This window comes from Mus caroli, chromosome 3, assembly GCF_900094665.2.
Source record: "Mus caroli chromosome 3, CAROLI_EIJ_v1.1, whole genome shotgun sequence".
Taxonomy (NCBI): domain Eukaryota; kingdom Metazoa; phylum Chordata; class Mammalia; order Rodentia; family Muridae; genus Mus; species Mus caroli.
In genome coordinates this window covers 40,080,956-40,089,520 of record NC_034572.1, presented here as the reverse complement: position 1 = coordinate 40,089,520, position 8,565 = coordinate 40,080,956, and the positions used below count along the sequence as shown (strand labels likewise).

Genomic DNA, 8,565 nt, shown 5'->3' with positions numbered 1-8,565 from the left:
GTATTTAAACTGCTGAAGACTACTTGAGGGGTTGCAGATTTCAGTTACATGATTGACAAGTGAATTGATGTTGATACCAGTACAGTTTAACCTTCAGTTTGGTGTTATTTCATGCTGTACCCTTAGTCTTTAGTTAAGGCATTTCTGACAAACCAGATAACCTAAATTAGATGTCCAGAGTTCATCTACTACAATGAAAAAAATGACTCGAAATATTTTTCCACTTTCATTCATGCAGTTTTGCATGCAGTTTGATAATACATACATACATACACACACACACACACACACACACTTACTTCCTAGCCACCATGATGTTAGCTGCATATTTTCCTACACTCTTATATAACCATGTCTTTACTTTGTTATAGGATGAAAGGAAATAGAAAAAAACTGACCATGGACTGAAAAAACCATCTGAAATTATGATAAATACTAAATCTTTCCTCCTATAAGGGTACTATGTCAAATTCATACTAAATTTTATGGTCTCTGTCCTTATCAAATCTCTAAAAGAGTAAATAAGAAGTTGAGGACCAGATGAAATAGCTCATAAGATAAATTTGCTTGCCACCAAAACTGATGATTTGAGTTTAGCACCTGGGACCCAACTGATATGGTAGAAATAAGGATTTAGTATACACAAATTCTCTCTTACTGACATATGTGCACTTTAATACATACTTAACATTCAAACAAAGACAAATGCAATTCATGTTTAAAATAATGAATGTATAGCCTACATACCTCACATCCTCAAACAAACTTCAAATTGATAGGGTTTTAAACATGATGATACTATCAAATGACAGACAAACTGCAGAGGGTGGCCTAGTCGACCAGCAATGGGAGGAGAGGCCCTTGGTCTTGCAAAGATCATATGCCCAAGTACAGGAGAATGCCAGGGCCAGGAGGCAGGAGTGGGTGGATTGGGAAGCAGGGCAGGGGGAGAGTATAAGGGACTTTCAGAGAAGAAACTAGGAAAGGGGATAGCATTTGAAATGTAAATGATGAAAATATCTAATAAAAATTAACATTTAAAAATGTTTACATGTAAAATGCCGTAATGGATCATATTTTGTATAATAAACATATTTAAATAAAAACAAATTTTAAAACAGCAAAAAATGATCACAAAATATGACTAACGTTATTTCAAAGAAGAAATGACATTTGTACTCAATACACTCATTTACCAAATTTTAATATTTCGTATATAAGAAATATTTATTAAGAGATGTTCACCACTGTGAATCTTTGTGTTAACTACATTGAACATAATTTCTAAGAGACAAAATTAAAGTCTTGTCAAGGTGTGAGGCATGTCACAGTGGACAAAGTATAACTTCATGCAGTTGCTGTAGAAATGAGTTTGATGGGTTCTTGACAGGTGGGTTCATGCACTATGATATTAAGATGCAATTTGTCACTTAGACGCTACCAAAAAAAAAAAAAAAAAAAAAAAAAAAAAAAACAGAGAAATCAGGGCTACAAAGAGATAACTATATGCTGATGTTTATAGAAACATTACTCAAAGGAGAAAAAGAAATAAGATAATGGAAGAAGTCACCAAGAGATAATTATTGAGTGGATAAAACTAGAATTGGAGTGCTTCATGAATATGCATGTCATCCTTGCATAGGGGCCATGCTAATATTCTCCACATCATTCCAATTTTAATGTATGTGTTGCTGATGGGAGTTGCCTGACAGCAATGGGAGGGGAGGCCCTTGGTCCTGGGGAGATTTGATGTTTCAGAGTAGGGGAATTCTGGAGCAGAGGAGCAGGAGAGTGTGTGTGGATGGGGGAGCACTCTTACTCAGGCAAATGGAAGAAGGAAGGGCAGATGTGGAATGAGAAGTTGGTAGAGGGGTAACCAGGAAGTGGGATATCATGGGAAGGGGGTTTGGTAGAGGAGGTAAAAGGAATGTGGGGTATCATTTGAGAAATAAATGAATGGAATGACTAATAAAAATTAAAATTTGAATAGGGCATTGGCTAACAACTAATAATAATGAAATTTTGATACATGCTGCAATCTAGACATTGAAGACATTATCTTCAGCAAAGAAACCAAAAAACAAACTAATACACTATCATATGAAATTCCAAAGAAAACAAAAAAGAAAAGAAAAGAAAAAACAAAAGGACCACTCAGAGACTGAAAGTAGAATTCAGGTTATCAGAGTTGTGGTGCAGTTAGGAAAAATAGTTACAGTTTAATGGGTAGAAAGAGTTTATTAAATTTGTAGCAAAATATTTCTTTCTTAGGCCATTCTCATACTTAGGTAGCATTGAATATATACTTAGTGACATTGGGCTTTACATTTTTAGAAATATTTTAAAGAAAATATCATAGAAAATGTATTTTACAACAACTATAAAAATAAATTCATGACACTAAATTGAAAATGTTTTCACACAGTGGAGTACTAATCAGCGATTAAAAACAATAACTTCATGAAATTCACAGGCAGATGGATAGAACCAGAAAATATCATCTTGAGTGAGGTACCAAGACATAAATGAACACACATAGTAGGTACTCACTGATAAGTGGATATTAACCCAAAACCTCAGAATGCCCATGATAAAACCCACACACCATATAAAGCTTAAGAAGAAGGAAGACCAAAATATGTATGCTTCAATCCTAAACAGAATGGGGAACAAAATAATCACAGGAGAGGAGGGAGAGAGGGATATGAGAGGGAGAGAGGTGGAGAAGGGAAAAAGAGAGGCAGGAACAGGTATTAGAAGGGACAGAAGAAAAGTTCAGAGGTTCAGGAAATTGAATAAAAACATGTGGCAGTTGGGAATGGGGAACTGGGAAAAACTATTAGAAAGTCCCAGACTCCAGGGAAGCAAGAGGTTCCCAGAACCCAAAATGGATGAAATTAGCTGAAAAACACAACAAAGGGGAGAAAGGACCTGTAGAGACCACCTCCATTAGACAGGCAAATTCTCCAGTTGAGGGATGGTGCCATCCACCCATCCCATCCCCTGTCCCCTTTGCCTCTATGAAGGTGCTCCTCCACCCCATCATCCACTCCTGCCTCATCCTCTAGCACCCCCCTACTTTGGGGCATCGAGTTCCAAAATTGTTAACAAAATTGTTAACTCAAAATTGTTAACCCAGAAATTTTTCTGTAAAAAGGAAATTAAGGGACAAAAAGTGGAGCAGAAACTGAAGGTAAGAACATCCAGACAGCCCCACCTAGGGATGCATAGCATCTGCAGACAGCAGATCCAGGCACTATTGCTGATGCCAAGAATTCCTAGCTGCCAGGACCTTGTATGGCTGTCCTCTGAGAATTTCTGCCAGTATCTAACATATAGAGGTGCAGATACAGCCAATCATTAGACTGAGCCTGGGGACCCCTTTGGAAAAGACAGAGGAAGGACTAAAGGAGCTGAAGGGGATTACAACCCCAAAGTAAGATCAATATCAACTAACCAGACCACACAGAACTTCCAGGGATTCAACAACCAACCAAAGATTACTCAGGGAGGGATCCATGACTATAGCTACATAGGTAGCAGAGGATGGCCTTGTGTGGCATCAATGTGAGGAGAGGTCCTTGTTTCTGTGGAACTCGATGCCCCAAAATAGGGGGGTGCTAGAGGATGAGGCAGGAGTGGGTGATGGGGTGGAGAAACACATTCATAGAGGCAAAGGGGACAAGGGATGGGATATGGGGGGTACTGGGGGGAAATCAGGATGGGAATATTATATGAAATGTAAACAAATAAAATGATTAATTAGAAAGAAATGAATGGAGAAAAAGACTAAATTTGAAATCCAAGCCAGGCTACTTGTGATGAGGTTAATAACTGGGCAGCTACTCTTCACTGAATATTGAATGTACTAAATCCTGCAAATGTAAGAGTATGGCAATGCCTTCTAAAATACTTCACTGTCATGTTCATGGCTCTGTGACTTACTGGCCACCAGCAGCAGCTTAGGACATGGCTCAGCTTACTAATAGCCTGCCACAAGTGCAGAGCACTAACCTAGAAAACAGTGTGGAGTGCAGTGTCTACTGAACGTGTGTCATTTTCACATTTTCATCTCTTTACATTTGAGATAACACAAAACGAGTTATTCTAGGCCAATGATCATCCTTTTTAAACATTATGAACATTCAGTGAAGGTTACTTTCTCTAAAATAATACACATAAACATATTTAAATGTGTACTATGGTATTTCACTAGTAAGCATTTAAAAACTTCACATAGTACCATTTATATAACATATTCTATTCAATCATATTGTCATTTTATCTTGGTTTTCTGCTTATCTATGACTATGGGAGTCCAAGGGAAGCTGAGAATAGTAAGGACACAAAATACTTCTTACCAAACTCCTACTTACACATTCAAATATTAGCATTCCATGATGAAGGAGAGGGCATAATTATTAAATGTATCCCTCTGTGGAAATGTTTTGTGGGGCTGTAGCTGCCCATAGAATGTCCTTGTTCTTATGTGTATCTTCTTGTGAATTCATGTATAAGTAAACTTATTGATTCAACAAACTAGGGTTTAGTGAATTCATTTCTTTGATTAGTCACTGGATTCTTATATTGGATGATCATTTTTTATGCTTGTCAACACAATATTAATGTCACAATATTTGGGGCCTGAATTGATACACGGCAGTAACAAAGATAGTTTGAAATGGTAGCATTATCTCTACTAGAGGCCCATCATGCAGCTGAAGATAAGCTTTCTGAGCGTAGAATATCCATGAAGACAATCTTGATACAACTATCCTTCCCCATAAGGCAAGGAATTGCATATCTACTTGCTTGAGTTGGTTTCATTGTCTCTGACAGGAGTGAAATGGGTGAAAAAGCATTTCATATGGGCTGTCCCATCTAACTTTGACCTGTCTGGTGGAGTGAGGTGGAGAAACACAGGACTGCTCTCATACTTTCTGAGATGTGGAGTAGCATACCTCCTTAATGAATTCTGTCTGTCACAAGAATATGAAGACCCCGTCAAATAATTGAAATATCATGGGATATATTACAGTCTTTGCAAGTAGCACCAATGGCACAGTCCCATAAACAGGCTGCAGTATCAATTATGTGGCCCTTGTCTAGAAAATAAGACACCTAAGACAGATTAATCTGTCAGCCTAGAAAAAACTTGCTGATAAAAGTGAGAACTTACAAAAACAAATAATATGCACATATTAACCAGTTGTCTATAAATTAGTAGGCCAAAACTGGGAGTGGAAGGGGCAGGCAGCACTGGCTTGAATTTTGTCAATGTGAAGCATGAAAAAGAAAAAAAAAAACATACTTGAATCTTCCATAAATTCCTCTAGCTGATATCCAAACATTAGGAGCCATGAGAAGAATCAGACAAGGAGAAAGAGAATTATAAGTGATAAAAGATATCCAGGAGGGCTTATCTCTAATACATATGAAAGTACAAATTAATGAATAGCCATGTAGATGGATCCTTAATAATGTCCTGGTAGTGTAAACAATGATAACCAGGGGATATTTGCCTATGAACTATTAGAAATAGGAGACTTTTAAGAAAGAAACTTTCACAGCCTGACTCATAATTCATGGAGTATGGGGACCAATCTGAGAGCTGCAAAGGCAAACTGAGTAATAAAACTACTCATCTCTCCTGAAACAAAAATTCCCTAGCATGTTCCCTAGAGAAGGGAAATCAACCTCAGAAAGTGTTCCAAGGGATTATGAATACAATTGCATACTTGCAAACTTCCTCCTTAATTTTAGCTATGATCAACAGGGAGTTTGTCAACTTTGTATCTTGCAATGTTACACATGTTCTATATCTAAAGTTTTAGGGATTTTATTCTGATGATCTTTGTTGGATGGTTTATACATTTCTTAACATGATCATGCTGTGTTTTTAAATTTTTTTCTTACATTTTCAACAAACTATACATTCCAGAGATAAATCATATTAACGGTGGCATAATCTTAACTATGATAATTTCTTTTTTTGTTTGGAGTACTATTTTTAAAAGATATAATGTTGTCCACATTTCCTCTAAATGAGTCAGGTACAGAATTTCAAGGGAATTCTCTTGGAAAAATATGTTAAGTACCAGTTTAAGAGAGATGACAAGGTAAACAAGACAAAAGCAAAGATGCCATGGTTTTTTTCTGTCCTGGATTTACAATATAATACTCATATACTTCAACATTTTACCTTTCATGAAAATTCAAATTAGGGAGCACACATTAACTTATGCTTTTCCTGTTGCAAAAATATATGGCAACATAATAACATTTTCTGTGATTTTTACTGGTCTTGATATTTTTAAGAAACAATTCATTTCATTAATGACTTTAATTAATTCTAAAGAATAAGTTACTGTTTCAAGTAAATATTAGGTTTATTTATTTGCTGGCAGCTGTGTATCTAACTATACAATTCAAATGTTTTAACAACCTCCTTCAACTCACATAATCATACTAGTCATGATTTTCATACTGATTCTGAGCAGTTCTTTAATTCAAATCAATAAACTATTTCATCTGTACACAGTATATGAATTTACATGTAGAGGTGGTTTTAAAAGGAATGGTTCCAGAGGGTTGATTTATTCTATTGCATATTCACCATGAAGTGGAATTCTTTGAGAAGGATTAGAAGCATGTGTCCAGGTTGGAAGAGGTGCATCTATGGCCGTGGACTATGCCAATCTCCCTCTCTCCCTCCTGCCCTCACTACCTGCTTCTCCCCCTCTCTCTTACTCTGTATCCTTCCCTCTCTCTCCCTCCTTCCCTTCCTCTGTCTCCATCTTCCCTCCCTCCCTCCCTCCTACCCACCCTCCCTCCCTCCTACCCTCCCTCCTTCTCTATCTCATTCTGTCTCCTTACCTCCCTCCCTCTCTCTCCCTCTTCTCTCCTTCCCTCCTTCTGTCTATCTCCTTCTCTCTCAGATACCTATAAAAAACATTTACCTATTGTCCATTACATGTCTGCTTCCCACCATGATTAGTGATTTACTCCACCATCCTAGAATAAATCTCTAAAACTGTAAGCAGGCTCCCAAATAATTTCTTCTATAAGAGTTTCCTTGGTCATTGTTTTTCTTCAAAGCAATAAGACAGTAGCTAAGATAGGTGTTCATGTGTATTCACAGATGTTAGCCAGATTTAGCAAATATACCTCAATACATCAAAGCTGCATTGCCATCACTTTAAACATACAGAGATGTGTGATGCTGTAGTCATCAGTACCAACTTCTCTTGAAATTCAGCACTGTGAAGAACATAACAAACATGGAAAAATTTCTGAGGAGCCATGAAGCTGAGACCACCAGTGTGTTTCATATTCACTTATTTCTCAAGAGATCATTTCTATCTCTAATATTAGTATTATTAATTTTTTGTTTGTAAATTGTCAAATCATACTTATAAATGTCAAAGCATAATGAAGACAATAATATATGAAAAATTACAAGTGGCTTATGAAAGCAGGGTATTTATTACATTGTTGTTAGTCTTCAGTATTGACAGAAAGAAAGAAAATGACAATAAAAAGGATTATGTTTCATAATTAGCAATAAAAATGAACAAATGCACAATAAATAGTTATTATACACCAGAAGGAATATAGTTCTAGAAATGAATTAGTCCAACCATTAAAAGTGCTGTAAAATGTTTTCAAACTTCTTTGTGACCAAAAAATAGTATCAGATAAAACTATGATTAGACTGTTACAATGAGAATTAAAGTACCTATTTTTCAAAACAGAAAACTCTAAAAGTTCATATAGATAAAGGAAAAGAAACTCAAAATTTGAAAGATCAAATTCTTGTAAGGGATGTGAATATTTTTTGTTGCTATACAACCAAACTGTCTTTACTGTTTGCTAAAAGAATGTGCCTCAAAATGATACACTTAGTTGTAGAAGTGGTTCTTTATTTTTTTATTTTTAATATTTTTTATTACGTATTTTCTTCAATTACATTTCCAATGCTATCCCAAAAGTCCCCCATACCCTCCCCCCCCACTTCCCTACCCACCCATTCCCACTTTTTTTTGGCCCTGGCGTTCCCCTGTACTGGGGCATATAAAGTTTGCATGTCCAATGGCCTCTCTTTCCAGTGATGGCCGATTAGGCCATCTTTTGACACATATGCAGCTAGAGACATGAGCTCCGGGGTACTGGTTAGTTCATAATGTTGTTCCACCTACAGGGTTGCAGATCCCATTAGCTCCTTGGGTACTTTCTCTAGCTCCTCCATTAGGAGCCCTATGATCCATCCAATAGCTGACTGTGAGCATCCACTTATGTGTTTGCTAGGCCCCAGCCTAGTCTCACAAGAGACAGCTATATCTGGGTCCTTTCAGCATAATCTTGCTAGTGTATGCAATGGTGTCAGCGTTTGGAAGCTGATTATGGTATGGATTCCTGGATATGGCAGTCTCTAGATGGTCCATCCTTTCGTCACAGCTCCAAACTTTGTCTCTGTAACTTCTTAAAGAAGAAAATTGGATAAAGTATTGACGGTAACCTTTTATTGAAAATGAAGCGTTTGTATACATTATCAAATGCTCGTGT

General features: G+C 36.8%; 1 non-coding gene across 1 annotated transcript; it reads right to left on the bottom strand.

Annotated features, from left to right (window-relative positions):
- Positions 1-1,597: 1,597 nt before the first annotated feature.
- On the bottom strand, positions 1,598-1,705 carry LOC115030686. Its single transcript, XR_003836290.1, has one exon. It is a non-coding gene; the product is annotated as a U6 spliceosomal RNA (small nuclear RNA).
- Positions 1,706-8,565: the final 6,860 nt, after the last annotated feature.